The following is a 15,860-nucleotide window of genomic DNA, read 5'->3' as shown; positions in this document are numbered from 1 at the left end:
TGCAGTTCATTTACATGAAGGAAATCTCTTACTGGGTACAATTACAATGCAGTAAGTAGCACAGACTACTTAGGGAGCAGCCCGATGCGTTTAAAAATGACCCGAGCCAGGTAGGAGTCGAACCTACAATCTCCTGAGTCGTAATCAAACGCGTTATTCATTGCGCCACTGGCCTTGGTGTGGCGCTGCTGGACTGTAACCCAGTGAGCTCAGCCCTGCAACTAGTAAAATATTACCCCCGGTCCATTCTTTTCCAAAAGTGAGAAACACCTGTTTTCTACATGTTGTCTGTTTTAAAACCATATCTCTTTAAACCAAACCAAGAGTTTGTCTTTTGCACTGATATTCTGATTCATTTCGATTTCAAAGAAAAAAAACATTACCTTCCAAAGCATCATAAAATTGTCCCTTCTTCCAGACTCTACTTCTCTCTTGTAGCAGTACAGCAGACCTTTCCAGGTGAGCAGATCATAGAGTCCGAAATGAGCTTCCTCCATCAAGCAAAGTACCTGAACATGACTCTATCTTCATAAAAGCGCCCCTGTAATAAAGAAATTAAATCCGAAATCAAGAGGGCAGTTGCCTACTGAAATACAAGAAGTCATCAATTTTAACCTAGCAACACATTAAAGGCTACATCTATACAAGTACGATTCTAAAAATGCTCACCAGATTACGTTTTAAGAAGGACCTGCGCCTCAGGTTCCGCCGAGATCTTAACTCGGATGGCAGGATTCAGAGTCCGGAGTGCGGACTGATGGCGCACGGAGGGTCCATGTACTGTGGATCTCTCAGTGATCTTCCGCGTATTCAAACCGCCAGCGTGTGATTCCCCTGTCCCCGTGACCTCATTGCTCTGCTCTCTCCTCTGTGCAGCCGAGCCCGACTCACGGTAAAGTGAAAAAAAATATGCCCTCAACGTGAGATTTAGTCTGGAGCGAGGATAGATGTTACCTTTTTATCATTGAACAGGATGTATGTGATGTGGCGACTAGGTTCAATTTTGTATCCTCTTTAAAAGATTAAGGACTGGGGTGAGCGTGATTTACCACCCTTTCAGCTAAGAACCCGACGTGCGCACCGTTTAAGCTGCATAAACTCGGTCGTTTAACTCTTCTCCATTAGTAGGGTTAAGGTTAAAGAAAAAAACATTGCTGACTTTTTTTTTGCCAGCCGCTAGCGCTGATTAGCAAGGTTTGTATTTCATGTTTTGCAAGTTGCATCCATTTTAAGAAAAACAAGTCCCGTTAAAGACAGGAAATGAATACTTGCATTTAATTAAGTCTAGCCGTAGGCGGTTGTCCATAATGACCAGTACTGTTCGAGAAGACAGAACAAAGAAGGCATCGCTGGGATTCAGACCCAGGATCTCCTGTTTACTAGACAGGCGCTTTAACCAACTAAGCCACGGCGCCCCGGGAGTGTTGCCCTTTTGCAGCCACTTGGACACACCTTTAGAAAAACATTTTGTTAACAGGCATTCTGCCTCAGCCTAAACACCTATAGCTTGCAAAGCGCATGCTATTAGACAGGCACCTCTGCAAGACCTTAAGAGTCTCTTAAACTAGTGATAGTAAGGTGTTCCCAATGGGCGATGTTCGGCTTTCAAATCATCTCTCTGTGGAAGCGCCGAGATGCAGCTGTTTAAGGCTTAGAAGCAGCTGACTGTTTCACTACCTAGCTGATCACTGTCAGTCAGGGAGCTTAGAGGTGAAAAGCCTGTCTGAGAGACAATTCGCCGTCGATCAGTTCAATATGTTCCGTACCAGCTCGGCGCACCCGAGATCATCTTGGTAGCCATGTAGCTCATATGAGTGAGAGCGTGTGTGTGTACCACCGTGGTTGGATGCCGGCCCTTCTCAGGTCACAGTAAACCTTCTGCTCAAAAAAAGTGAGGTAAAACCTCACTCTGCACAGTAAAACCTCAAAAAAAAAGTGAGGTTTTATTTAATCTCTGACCAAGGGAAACGTTTCATTTTTTCAAAGAAATGTTTGTTAAAAAGTAAAGTCATAGTTCGATGGGATTCAATCATAGACCGTGTGATATGGAAGTCAGGAACCTAACCCACAGCACCACCAGCACAGTCATATGCTGAATGCTGAAAAAGCACTACAGAAACATTATCGACAGACAATGTACAGCGTGTACTATTCTTGTGTTGCGGTACATGAATATAATTATATCGTTATTAATTTCAAATTTATAACTTTATTAACTTTATAAATTTATTAACGTTATTAATTAATTTCACGACGCACAGACAGGGCGCGGGGAGCCGCCGCCTGCAAACACAGCTCCAGGCAGGACTCCACTCCACAGGAGCCGCAGAGCAGAGGAGATGGGGGCAGCTTAGCTCCTGTGCAGAGACCTGAGCTGCTGTTGCTGCAGACACTGTCTTTTCTGCACTCGGGGTAGGAGTGAATGTTGAGTTGCCCTTAGAAATGAAGCAGAGCACTTCAACGGCACGGGTGTGTGTGTGTGCGCCCTGGTGATTCTGGGAGACAGATCGAACCTGGGCTAAAAGAGAGGGGGCTTAGCTGTCTTCCATTTGCTAGTTTAAAGTTGTACAACCCATTTGTATCTGCTAGGCGGCGCAGTCGCCGTGCACAAAGAACGCTTTGAAAAGCGTCAAAGGCAAGTCATTCTGAGTTGGTCGTTTGTGTTTTCCGTTCAGACGCGAAATGCTGAAATGATCTCTCGGCTCCTCGGTTGTCATTTCTGCTCCGTAAAGGAATCACAGCACCCGTCGGCTTCCAGCACGGTGGGTCGGGACACGATGCCGGGGGTCGGAGAGAGCGATGTCTTCCTCGTTAGTATAGGACCTGTCACCTGTCCCCACCTGTCACGCGGGAGACCGGGGTACATCAGGACGCGCATTGAAGTGAAAGCAGGATGCGCTGCGACATGCACTGTGCAGATCCCGCCACACTAAGAGGTGAGTGGGTCTGTTCGATCACAGCGCTAGGCGAATCCCCAATCCCCTTTTGTGCGTGGCGACAAAAGAAGGCTGTTTCCGCCCGGCTTTGAACCGGGGACCTTTCGCGTGTGAGGCGAACGTGATAACCACTACATTACGGAAACGGTGGTAAGATGTGCCCAGCGGCCCAGCGCTGAGCTTCGCCATTGCGATTCAGCTGCTTCCAGTGCCTTTATTGGAGTGTGCTGATGGACCGTGCTCTCTCTCCAGAGACCAGCACGCCTGTCATGGACGGAGCAGGAAAGGCGCCGCCACATTCTACAGCCCTCTCCACGCAATCGACGAAATCGGGCTACTGAAGTGGAGAAAATCGCCTCTCCAGAAAGTGCAAATATCATCTTGGAGAGTATAAATCCTATTGCCGAAGGTCAGCCCTGTCTACCAGAGTGACCCTCCCACCTCCTGCAGCGATGGTCAGCTCGTCTCACACGCGAGAAGTTTTGGCTGGAAACAAGCGCCCCCTCTTCTCGCACGGTTTGCACGTTCGAGAAGGATCTTCTTCACATTCGCCCATGCAGTTCCCAGTCTTGTGGACGAGGACAAAAAGAGCACACAAGGGCTCATCCAGGAGTTGAACCCAGGACCTCCCACACCCTAAGCGAGAATCATACCCCTAAACCAATGAGCCACGGCAGCACTTTCCAATTTATTCTGTCAGCGAGCTTGAGGACGGGGGAGAGGCGTCATTCGCTCGTCCAGTCAGACCTTCATCAATAAGTCAAGAAAGCCGCAATTACACGACTGCCTTGCAGACGAAGGGCAGTGAACTGCACCCGGTAAGAGGGGAACAAGCGGCACTAGGCGACACCGAGGCATGAGCCCCAGCGAGGGGGGTTAGCTTGCATGGTACAGCGCTCGCTTTGCATGCGAGAGATAACGGGATCATTTACCACGTCCTCCAGGTGTGTGCTTAGAGCTTGATGTGCCGAAAGGTGTCCTTTAGCCTGTGGTCACGCCTTGCATGGAGAGCGTCATGCAGCTGTCAATCATTTTGCAGCCACGCCCCCTCTTCATCTTCTCTCTGCCTTGAGCGTCTCCGCCACTCTCTCTTGACATTTCATGTCAGCATGTCAGAAGTCCGAGTGACGTTTTTAATGGCTGAGTGAGGGCACGATGCTGAAGCAGAGAGGCCACTTCAGCCAGAGAGACTTGTGCTAGGTGAGATCTGAAAAACGGACTCGCAACAGAAACAGACCAAAAAAGTATCGGTGAGATCAAAAGGCAAATGCAACATCCAGCAGAGGGCGTCTAAAGATTAGGGAACGGGCGACTGAAATCCATATGAGGCAAACTTTCCAGCTGTGTACTGCAGCTGGCCTCGTTGGCGTAGTTGGTAGCGCGTCAGTCTCATCGTCTGAAGGTCCTGAGTTTGATCCTCACACGGGGCAGGGCTGCTTCCTCTCTTGCTCTTTTCAAACACTTGCGGCAACTGTTCGCTCATAACCACGTCTGGAATGCGTGACCTTTACACGGGGGAGAAGCAACGCCGCATCCCTTTTCTAAAGAACATTCACATTCAGAAATAAGTCAAGAAATTTGCCATTACTTTAGCTCGCGCTGCTGTCAGCCTGCCCATGTTGCCAAAGAAAGATTCACTCGGCGTCAACATGACAGAACAGCGATCACTTGAAAACACTGTTCCACACTCCGTAAGCAAGAACTTCAGTGTTTGCAGTCACCCGATATGCCGATAGTCAAAGGAGCACAAAACATGAAGCGTCAAAAGACAAGATGAGTTGATGGAAAGAGCCTTGAATTGATGAGCACAAAAGTTCAGCTCGTACAATAGGCAACGAAGGTCCCGGCGTCATCATCGCACTTGAAAGGACTGCCTTGCAGACTAAGGGCAGTGGGAGGTTGCTGTTTTCAGATGGAGGCATTGGGATGGTGGGCCGAGATCTATTCTTCTTAAGGAATTCTTCATCGTGAAAGATCGGTCCACAGGTCATCCAAAGAACTTACAAATTTTTTGGACTCAGGGAGTCACGTGCTTCCGGAAGGGAGTGAAGTGATCAAACACATGACATGCCCCCTTGATCTCACATGCACAATTCTGCTGCAACATGCACAGCTACCATCCACACCAGGCAGTGGGGCTTCAGCAGAATTTGCTACGCCACCTGCAATTACATATCCAGCTGCACACATATACATGGCCCCTCTGTCCTTTTCAGGATCTCAAAAAAAAGCATAGTGTGGTTTTCCTGTAACCTGATTGACCGCATCTCCCTCAGAATGTGCCCCGTTGCATTCATTGCTGAAGCAGGACGGAGGCTAACGGACATGCCAGAACAGTTAGGCTCAGCGATCTCTCCAAAATATTGTGGTTGTAGTGGAAGAAATATGGTTTAAATTGTACCTTGGTATTTCAAACTCTCTCTAGAATGTTATCCTTTTCTATTTTATTTTGACAGGAACTGGCTAATGACACTAGATGAAAAGAGAAGAAAGAAATCACAACGTTTCGGCCGTGGAGCCTTCTTCAGGTGTGAGGGCTCCACGGCTGAAATGTTGTGTTTTCTTTCTTCTCTTTTAAGCATGGAATAGACCTATTACTTGTTCCTTTGCAGCCTACGCATGCTGACACAGCTCCCCACCTGAACTGCTAATGATGCCTGGTAGTTTGTGGTACTTGGGTATTGTCTTATGTTTGCTCAAACTGCATATGTGTGATTGCATATTTTTGGGTATTTTCATATGTCAATATTTAATTCACTGACATTCCTGTATGCTTGGAAGAAAGGTAGATTGGATTTGGCACAGGACGCCTGCCCATATTAGTTGATCATTGTTGGGCTGGAAAAACAATGATAAAAAGTGTATGAAAAAAGCTCTCTCCAATATTTCCCTTCTCTTCGCCATGGTTACACTGCCTGTTCTTTCCGTCTTTTGTCCTTCTACAAAGATTCCAGGGCTCTTTTTCCACCATAATATCAGAAGCCAAAAAATAACCATCTAATGTGTAAACAGCATTTGTAATGTTGGTAGCTGGAAGAGGTTAAGTATGTTTGCAAGACCTAGTTGATTACACCACAGACTTACTTTGTTGTTGTCAGTTTTTTTTTCTCTTTTAAAGGCTGTAGGTGGGGTGTGATGGACTGTACCACTATCATAGAAGATTTTTTCAGGACACATCCCAGTTCCATAGTAGAATTTATCAATAGTAGAATTCCATAGGACATTATTTACCAACATATTACCCAGTGTGAGACTCTGCCAGTAAACCTCAGAGCATTGAGTTCTCCACTGATAAAGATGGCTGTCTGAAGTCATGAAATCCACTGCTGGAATGCTTGAGAGACTGTAATTGAATCTTGGCTGGAATTAGGCTTTCTATTAGTGTTGATTTTTGGGAATTATGTGGTAAAAAGGGAAAACTCCTTTACTTTAGTCACTTTGAATGTTCAAATGTACAGAACCTGCAAAACTAAGCAATGAAAAAAATCCATCACCACTCTCATGATAGCATAACTCATAGTCTCTGCTGTTGTGTAACAATACACACTTTCAATTTTCTTATCGCCTGTCTCCAGAGAGAATGTTGTTAGTGCTGATGACCTTGAATTAGACCTTGTTGACTCTGTAAAACAATCTTCCTCTGCTTAGATTTTCACTCAGATTGATTTTGTTCTCAGATTATTCCTGGCAGGACTGAGTTTCTTGGAAATGAAAAGTGAAAGAAAAAGTACAGAAGATCAGCCCTTGAATATACAACATTGTGCAGTGAGATTGTTAAATGTATTAGCTGCTATCCCGTGCTAGAGCCTGTCGTGGTAAGCAGTGGATGACAGGATCTAGCATAGATACTAATGAAACACTGTTAATGAAAGATAAAACACTTGAGTCTTATTTTAGTTTTCCATTTCCCTTTCATTTGTGATGTACTGTACAACAGGCCACAGAACATGCACAAAAACAGATATGCACACATTCACACCAGGCAATGACAGTCTGCCCAGTCAGAATCTGAGCTGAGGTATCAGAATTCTGAATTCCCTGAATTCTGTCATGGATCATCCACAATAAGGGCAATGTTTGAACACGAGGATCCCCAGGAGAGAGCCTAGTAACATAAATCTTGGAGCAAAAGCAGATGATTATCTTCATAGTTTGTGTGGTTGAGCCAAAGTTGAGCATGAGGATATGTGAGTCACCATTCTTAGAAATGGATCCAACTTCAGACAGGCGTCAAAAGTAAGAGTATACAGTGCTGGGGCAATGACACTTCAATGATCAGAAGGATAACAAGAGTTTTAATGCATTGAAATTGATTTTCTGGTGATGCACACTGTCATGGAACTATTAATTTTTAAGGATCACTTACTGACGTCAGACAGCTGCCAATTCTCCAGACTGGAAGGATGAACAGTTTATCCCCCTAGGTACCATATTTCCATATTTCGAAGCATTGGAATAATACATGTCATACAGCAACATAAAAACAGGAAGACAAGTATCACAGCCCCTATAATCGGTGTTAGTAACTTAAAAGAAAAACATTCCCCCTGGCCCAAACAGTGATTCTAACCAGGAGAGAAAAGCCAGTGTATCTTTTATGCCTCTCTGTTTATTCACATTGTCTTTTAGTTCTTTCAAATGCTGAATAGCGAGCGTAAGATTTCCGTAATCATAGTCATTAGCTGGAATATATGTACAACAGGAGTCTCCTACTAAAGCATAGACTCCTCCAGATGCTGCATTTTGAAGGTCCAGCACGAACCTGTTCTGAAGTGCCATTAATCTAACTCCCCTTAATTCTTGTTTGATAGCGTCTAAGCCTTCTAACGTGATATTAATAAAAGAGTACATTTCATAAAAAGTCGCATGGGTGAGGCTGTAGAATGAGGCATTAAAGCACATATATAACAAGATGCATTAAATTTCTTTAACTTTACAGTATGATTTATAAATTTATACCACAAATTACTCATATCCCCCTCATTATCAGTTTCATTCAGCCAGTTTGTATACAAAGAGGCTTCGTGTTTAGATTCTTCCTCTTTTGGGGTGGTGACAGGCTTCTACATAAAAAGGAAAAAGGCTGTGCACATCAGTCCCAAGCAGGTTATCCCCATCTGTCCTTGTGGAGACATCACTCCTGTGCTTTGCTCAGTTCGTTTGTGACCTTTTTACAGTGGGAAGCATGAATCCAGGGCACCATTTCTGTGACCTTCACAGCAGTGGCAGTGGTCAGCAGCACCTGGTACAGCCCCCTCCACCTGAGTGAACACCATTTCTTTTTCCTGAAGTCTTTCACCAGAATCCAGTCTCCTTATTCACTCATTAGTTCTTACAGCACAGGTAAATCCCTGTGGGCTGGAGCCCAGCATAATCCTAGGCTTTTTTGGTCAACATTGGTCAACAGATTGGTCAACAACTGGGTAATAACTCTTAGAAAAATCTACACATTGTTCCCCTGCCTCAGCTGTGACGTTTTGCAGAACAATTCTAGCTGAAGTTGTAAAATTTCTCTTTGTTCCGTTCCTGCAAAACATCTTATTATGAACAAATAAACCACAATAATCATTTGCATCTAGGGGAATCACTCCCAAGGGTAACCCCCCTTAAAACTATATTGTTCTACCCATCAGGTTCTGCCACTAGATAAGAGAACCTTTCCCATGAAATCATTTTTTGACCTTCATGATCCCTTCAGGGCGTACAATTAGCACAGAAGCAGCAGCTTTAGTCCACATGTTTTTCAAACAGGATATTAACGATATGATCATAACGAATAATACCAGACCCACAAATATGTATTGAACCAGAGACCCTCTCCATGTTCCTAGCACAGACTGTAGCCATGCACCAATACCCCAATCATCTGGATTGCAGGATTTACGAAGAAAATTATTTTCGCAGTAATTAATTTATTATATTTACTATATTTATTATACACGTGTAAATTAATTACTGCGAAAATAATTTACTTCGTACACTGTGCAGAGTGCCGTATACTCCTAGTTGCGGCACACACGATACATACAGTAAAAAGCCTCAGGCACTGTGTTAGATGTGTTTTCGACGTTATATATGCGTTTATTAATGTCGTCGATTTTACGGTTGCAATTCGACGTTGATTATACGTCGAGGCGACGTATATATACGTATAGCCGTATTTTCGCCGTGAATATACGTATATTCGACGAATCAATGCCCACTGGGTAAACTCTTGAGCAAACTCTGAACCAGCTCTAAGGAAACTAATCCGATTAGACGTTACTTTGACTCATCTTTTTACGCTCAGTGCTGGATTGCTCAAACTCCAGCTAGGGTTAGGGTTAGCATTCCCACGCTACTTAGACACTTTGTTTACGCTCAGTGCTGGATTTTGGGAACTTCAGGACGAGTGGGAATTTTCTCCTATCTGTCAATTCTGTATTGTTTTGGAGACTCTTGGCTGCCTATATTGTACAGTGCAGCGTGAAGGAAACATTTTCCAAAACTGTGTCAGCTCAAAAGATGTAAGAAAACCTCTCCAGCTGCTTTAACTCTCTTCATTTTTGTCATTTAATGTGACACTCGATGTATAACTGGAGCCTCACATATGCAAATGGTGAGGCTCCAGTTCGACACCACTTTACAGTATCTGACAAAAGCATGGCAGACTGTGCCATGACCGGCAGATAACTTCTGCTTATTTTTACCATATTAAACATTGGAAATCCAACCACTTGCATTTGTGACACTTGATTTTGACTCCACCTAAGACTCTTAAATCTTCAAACACTTTTCTCTTCTCCCGCAACACTCTTGTCTGTCGGCACTATGTGGCAGCGTTGCATGACAACCCATCTCACCACGGAAAGGAACCTAACAGCTTTGGTAAGACAGGAGAAAAGAACCTGGCCCGTACGGGGATCGAACCCATGACCTTGGCGTTATTAGCACCACGCTCTAACCAACTGAGCTAACCAGCCTCGCGACAGTGGTCCTCGTCGGGCTTTCTCGTGCAGTTTCATGGTTCTTGTAACCCAAATCCTACACTGGCCTGAAGTGTCCCCCCATTTCACAGCATTTTTCAGCTGATTTAAAATGTACCTAAAGGAGAAGCATTATTGAAGACCATCAATTACCAAGAGCTTTTGTCAAAGGTTTTGGTGGTCACTTTTAATGACCACAGAGCACTATGACCTCGGTTTTACATCTCATCCGAAAGACAGCGCCCTTTTACAACACAGCGTCTCCGTCACTATGCTGGGACATTGGGACCCGCACAGACCTCAGGGTGAGCGCCCCCCCGCCGGCACCATTAACACCGCATCCAGCTGGAAGCTTTGTTTTTCCCTGTAGCTCACCCTCATCCGGGTACTGACCTGGCTCACACCTGCTTAGCTTCAGTGGGTTTTCAGTTGCGAGTTGCAAGGGGATGCAAGTGATGGAGCCGCTCGCTGCAAAAGCCACTGCATTGGCCGGGAATCAAACCCAAGCCTCCCGCGTGACAGGCACGAATTCTACCACTGAACCACCAACGCTCAGTGTCTGAGCCTTCAAAAAAGACGCTTTTTTGGTGCTCTGTGCAAAAAGCGTCGACATATGCTTCCAGCTGCAAAATGCCATTCGCGGACGCTGAAGAATTTATTTCAAAGGCAGCGGGTACAAGCGATTGGGCGTTTTAAAACCACCAGGAAAAGCAAAGAGGCGCGCTTCTTTGCTTGCGCCGGAACACACCGACTGGAGGCGGACAACGTAGTCGGCAGGATTTGAACCTGCGCGGGGAGACCCCAATGGATTTCTAGTCCATCGCCTTAACCACTCGGCCACGACTACAGCAAGCCCCACCGCCGCTGCGTTCTTGCTACAATCTTACCTGGATCGCGAGGCGCCGGCGGAAGCCTATTTCAAAGTCGTTCTCCGTTTCAAAAAAACATTTCCAAAATACAAGCCTTGCAGACAGACACGCCTCAGAGGACTTAAGGGTGGCTTCATGTCTGAATGATAAAGTCTCCCCGTCCGGACATGAAAATGCCACTTTGTTACACACAAAAAAAGAATCAACAACAGAGAAATGCCCACAAGCATTTGAAAAGCCGCACCACGTCGCACTTGAAATAGCTCTTACATTAGTGGTAGACGCAGGAATCGCCTTTTTATTTACGCTCTTACCAACGCGATGGAAAGCAAAACAAAGCAAAGCAGAGCAAAACAAAACGAACAAACGAAAACCCTCATGTCCCGCACTTGCATATAACGCTGTTACGTCCCCAAGCGGTATTGTACGTCATCCTAGCACTGCACGCCGGGGCGTATGGTATATGGGAACGAGCACACGCCACGAATCGTCTCGAATCACTCCCTACAGCTGTAAGGTGCCTTGAAGCGTGCACCCCCAACATTCTTCTTTGCTCATCTGTGAAAGGTAAACTCTTGACCAAACTCTGAACCAGCTCTAAGGAAACTAATCCGATTAGATGTTACTTTGACTCATCATTTAACGGATCCTTGTTAATTGGAGAAATCAATGATTTCGAATGAATTCTGTATGCGTTAAAAGACAGCTATACACAGAAAACACGCAGGACACTGCTCATGATGTTTCCCGAGCCGAAACACAGTGCGTTTTTCCAAGCCATCTCACCAAGCCTGCCCACTGAAAACTGCAGGAGATCGTGCAAAGACGTTCAAGTTTGTAACTACTGCATGCACAGGAAGCAGAATAAATTCCTCTATTCAAACTGTCAAAGGTTTGCTTTGCGAACGCTGCAGGACATCGCACAATCTCTTTTGAACAGGGACAAACGATTTCTTATGGGGCGCAGTAAGTACAGACGTTTAAAAAGCTCCACTCATGCCAATGATGCAGCATGAAGAAGCGCAACCTAAAGTTTGCATTCCTAGCACTGTTGCAACCTAGCACTGTTGCATTCCCCGCATCAGTAGCTAAGAGAATATAATTTACGACTCTTGTTAATGCAGTTTCAGAAACCAGACTGAAATTTCTCAAGTATATTATTTGAATCCATTTGATGTTGGGCAACAACTATTCTTTCAAGACTTTTAGATTGAAATGGGACCTTTGAGACAGGCCTGTAGTTGTTAAGAACTTGTGGATCCAAATTTGACTTCTTAAGGAGCGGTCTAAGAACCACTACCTTAAATTGATCATGTACGACGCCTGACGCAAGCGATGCATTCATCATACTAATTATAGGTCCTGCCAGTCCTTCGAGGGAATCTTTGACTAGCTGAGTGGGGATGGGATCTAGCAAACAGGTGGTTTACTTTGTCTTACGTCTGTGTTCATGAGTCCACCATAAGAAGAAATCTGAACAGGAGTGGTGATCATGCGAGGTCACCATGGAGGAAACCACTGCTCTCCCCCCAAAAAAACCACCAATGCCCCTCTCAAGTTTGCTAAAGACCACATGGATGTTCCACAGCAACTCCTGGAACAATGTTCTGTGGACAGACGTGACAAAAGTTGAACTTGTTGGTAAATGTGCACAGCGTTATGTTTGGAGATAACAAAACACCGCATACCAACTCAAAAATCTCATCCCACCTGGGAAGCATGGCGGAGGCTGTACGGCTTGCAATCATCGAGGGACCGATGAATTCCGAGATGTATCAGGAAATTCTACAGCAGAATGTCAGGGTGTCTGCCTGTGATCTAAAACTCAAAAGACGCTGGGTCTTGCAACATGACAAAAACAAAGGAGTACATCAACAACAGAGTGGCTGAAACAGAAGAAATTCCGTATGTTGGGATGGCCAAGTAAGAGTCCTGACCCCAATCCCATTGAAGTGCTGTGGCGTGATCGGAAGCAGGCCATTCAGCGCAAGACATCCCAAAAATATACATGAACTGAAACAGTTTTGCATAGAGGAATAGGCCAAAATACCTCCTAACCGCTGCTCAGGTCTGACAAGCCGCTACAGAAAGTGGGGGTTGAGGTTTTTGTCATAAAGGAGGTTCCACTAGCTCCTTAATATAAGGGTTCACGTACTTTTTCCATCAATGACCTTGATTGTTTAAACCATTTGGTCAATAAAGAAACAGCAATGTCAAATGTTGGGTGTGTGTTCTTTGTTAAATCAGACTCTCTTTATTAATTATTATGACTTAGATAAAGATAAGATCACATGTTAGGAGCCATTCATGCAGAAATCCACATCATTCCGAAGGGCTGTTTACAAAAGTTTTTCTCCCAACTGTATGTGAGAGAAAAGCAGAGACGCTCACTGAGTAAGGTGGGGTTGCAGCTTTGCAAATCACAAGGACATTTGTACGCTCAAAAAGGGACAGGAGCACCCCAGATGGGACTCGAACCCACAATCCCTGGCTTAGGAGGCCAGTGCCTTATCCATTAGGCCACTGGGGCACACTGGGTTGGGTCGATCACGCTGATGAAGAGCCAGTTTTTTTTTTCCTTTGATTTTTCAAAGGGATCCCCAAAATTAGGGAAGTTAGGCAGCAGAAGGTTTACTGTGACCTGAGAAGGGCCGGCATCCAATCACGGTGGTACACACACACGCTCTCACTCATCTGAGCTACACGGCTACCAAGATGATCTCAGGTGCGCCGAGCTGGTACGGAACATATTGAACTGATCGACGGCGAATTGTCTCTCAGACAGGCTTTTCACCTCTAAGCTCCCTGACTGACAGTGATCAGCTAGGTAGTGAAACAGTCAGCTGCTTCTAAGCCTTAAACAGCTGCATCTCGGCGCTTCCACGGAGTGATGATTTGAAAGCCGAACATCGCCCATTGGGAACACCTTACTATCACTAGTTTAAGAGACTCTTAAGGTCTTGTAGAGGTGCCTGTCTAATAGCATGCTCTTTGCAAGCTATAGGTGTTTAGGCTGAGGCAGAATGCCTGTTAACAAAATGTTTTTCTAAAGGGGCCTCGCACTCTTTTCCAAGCAATGGTCACCATCCCCACCGAGTGTCACAATGAAGTCATGTCCTAGGACGTCACCTGTTAGTCTCCATTTGTCTGCCACCAACACTTTAGGTTACGGGGTCACAACCGCACCCCGGAGAGCAGAGGAGCCGTTGGCGTTCTGGCAGCGCAGATTGGGCTGAAGGTGGGGCGCTTGAATCTCCCTGTTGGAGGCCGTCTGAAACTGACCCAAGCCTTTCCCTTGAATTACATCACTTGTTTCCTTTGAGCCGTTTCAGAGACTGCTCCAGAGTTTACCTTGCACAGATGCGCAAAGATTAATGCTGGGGGTGCACGCTTCCAGGCGCCTTACAACTGTAGGGACTGATTAGAGACAATTCGTAGCGTGTGCTCATTTCTCTCTATTCCCCGTGTTGCAGTGGTAGGATGACATAAATTCCTGCTTCGACACGTAACGGCATTATAATCAAGTGCAGGAGCTGAGGGCTTTAGTTTTGTTTCGTTTTCCATGGCGTTCGTAAGCGCGCAAATCAAAGGCAATTCCTGCGTCTAACACGAATGTAAATGCTTTTGAAAGTGCAGTGTGGTGCTGCTTGTAAAAACCATTTGTGGTTTGTTGATGTTTTTTCTGTCTGCCAAAGTTGCATTTTGACATCCGGACTGGGGGACTTTATCATTTGAACGTGAAGCCAGCCTTAAACCATCTGAGGCGTGTCTGTCTGCCGGCACGAATCTTGTGAAAGGTATTTTTTTTTAACGGAGAGCGACTTTAAAAAGGTTTCCGCAGCCACCTCGCACTCCGTGTTAGATTATAGGAGGAATGCGGCGGCAGCGAGCTCGCTTTTGTCGTGGCCGAGTGGTTAAGTGCGTTTGGGACTCCCCGCGCAGGTTCGGAACTCGACGACTCCGGCGTCTGCCGCACGTCGCCTTGTGCCTGCGCGGCAAAGGCAAAGTGCCGCTTCTCCTTTCCCGGTACTATAAAAACGCTAAATCGCTTGGACCCGCTGCCATGGAAAGCAGTTCTTCAGATAACCACACATTTTGCGTTCGCACCTCTGGTGCTCTACTTATGCCTTTGAAAACCTAATGAATAAAGCTGAAAGAACCGACACGATATGTAGGTGCTCGTAAAGCACGCAGTAAAGAACTGTTAACAGCAAGGGTTTCAGTGGGTTAACTGAGGAGAAGGCATCATCGCTAATTGTTGACTTTTTATTTGGTGTTAGAAACACTCTTACTGTGCATGACGTGCAACAAATGTAGCCACAGAAATTGCATCACGCTTTCATGTATGCTATTGCAGACACCAACGTTGCCTAGATAGAAAACCGAAATAGCCGTGGGTTTGCTTGCTGGTCTGAAGGATCTCTCTTCGAATCTCTATCATTTGTCAATGGAAGTAAAAGGCGCTGAAATCTCATACGTTCAGAATCAAACCCGCAGCTGTTGTTCGACTTTATTTCTTGACTAATTATAACTGAGTGTCGCGTGAGCAGTTACGTAAACTTGTCTGGTATATTTGAACACAAATGCCGTTCTTCAATTAAAACTAACAGTACATTGTCAGGGACATTCAGTTCTATACAAACAAGAGACAGACAAGAGAATATTTCTACCTTTCATGTGGACTACGTGTTGACTTACTGATCGGAATAATTGAAAAGTTCGGGCTCATAGCCGATGCAGTGCGTGCTAATTAGAACAACAGCAACGCTGAGCTCTCAGCACCGTACTGAGCCCAGGTGTTTTTCTAAAGCTGTCAGGTGCAGTTCATTTACATGAAGGAAATCTCTTACTGGGTACGATTACAATGCAGTAAGTAGCACAGACTGCTTAGGGAGTAGCCCGATGCATTTAAAATCGACCCGAACCAGGCAGGAGTCAAACCTGCAATTTCCTGATTCGTAGTCAGAAGCGTTATCCATTGCACCACTGGCCCTGGTGTGACACTGCAGGACTGTAACCCAGTGAGATCAGCACTGCAACTAGTAAAATATTACCTCCGGTCCATTCTTTTCCAAAAGTGAGAAACATCT

The 15,860-nt window shown here is 45.4% G+C and overlaps 3 non-coding genes across 3 annotated transcripts; all 3 read right to left on the bottom strand.

Moving 5' to 3' along the window:
- Positions 1–9,824: 9,824 nt before the first annotated feature.
- trnai-aau (transfer RNA isoleucine (anticodon AAU)) lies at positions 9,825–9,898 on the bottom strand. The gene has a single exon. It is a non-coding gene; the product is annotated as a tRNA-Ile (tRNA).
- A 768-nt stretch (positions 9,899–10,666) lies between these two features.
- On the bottom strand, positions 10,667–10,748 carry trnas-aga (transfer RNA serine (anticodon AGA)). Its single transcript has one exon. It is a non-coding gene; the product is annotated as a tRNA-Ser (tRNA).
- A 2,479-nt stretch (positions 10,749–13,227) lies between these two features.
- trnar-ccu (transfer RNA arginine (anticodon CCU)) lies at positions 13,228–13,300 on the bottom strand. The gene has a single exon. It is a non-coding gene; the product is annotated as a tRNA-Arg (tRNA).
- Positions 13,301–15,860: the final 2,560 nt, after the last annotated feature.

This window comes from Lepisosteus platostomus, unplaced genomic scaffold (assembly GCF_059453375.1).
Source record: "Lepisosteus platostomus isolate fLepPlt1 unplaced genomic scaffold, fLepPlt1.hap1 Scaffold_77_H1, whole genome shotgun sequence".
Classification (NCBI taxonomy): Eukaryota; Metazoa; Chordata; class Actinopteri; order Semionotiformes; family Lepisosteidae; genus Lepisosteus; species Lepisosteus platostomus.
This window is presented reverse-complemented; position numbering and strand designations above follow the sequence as displayed.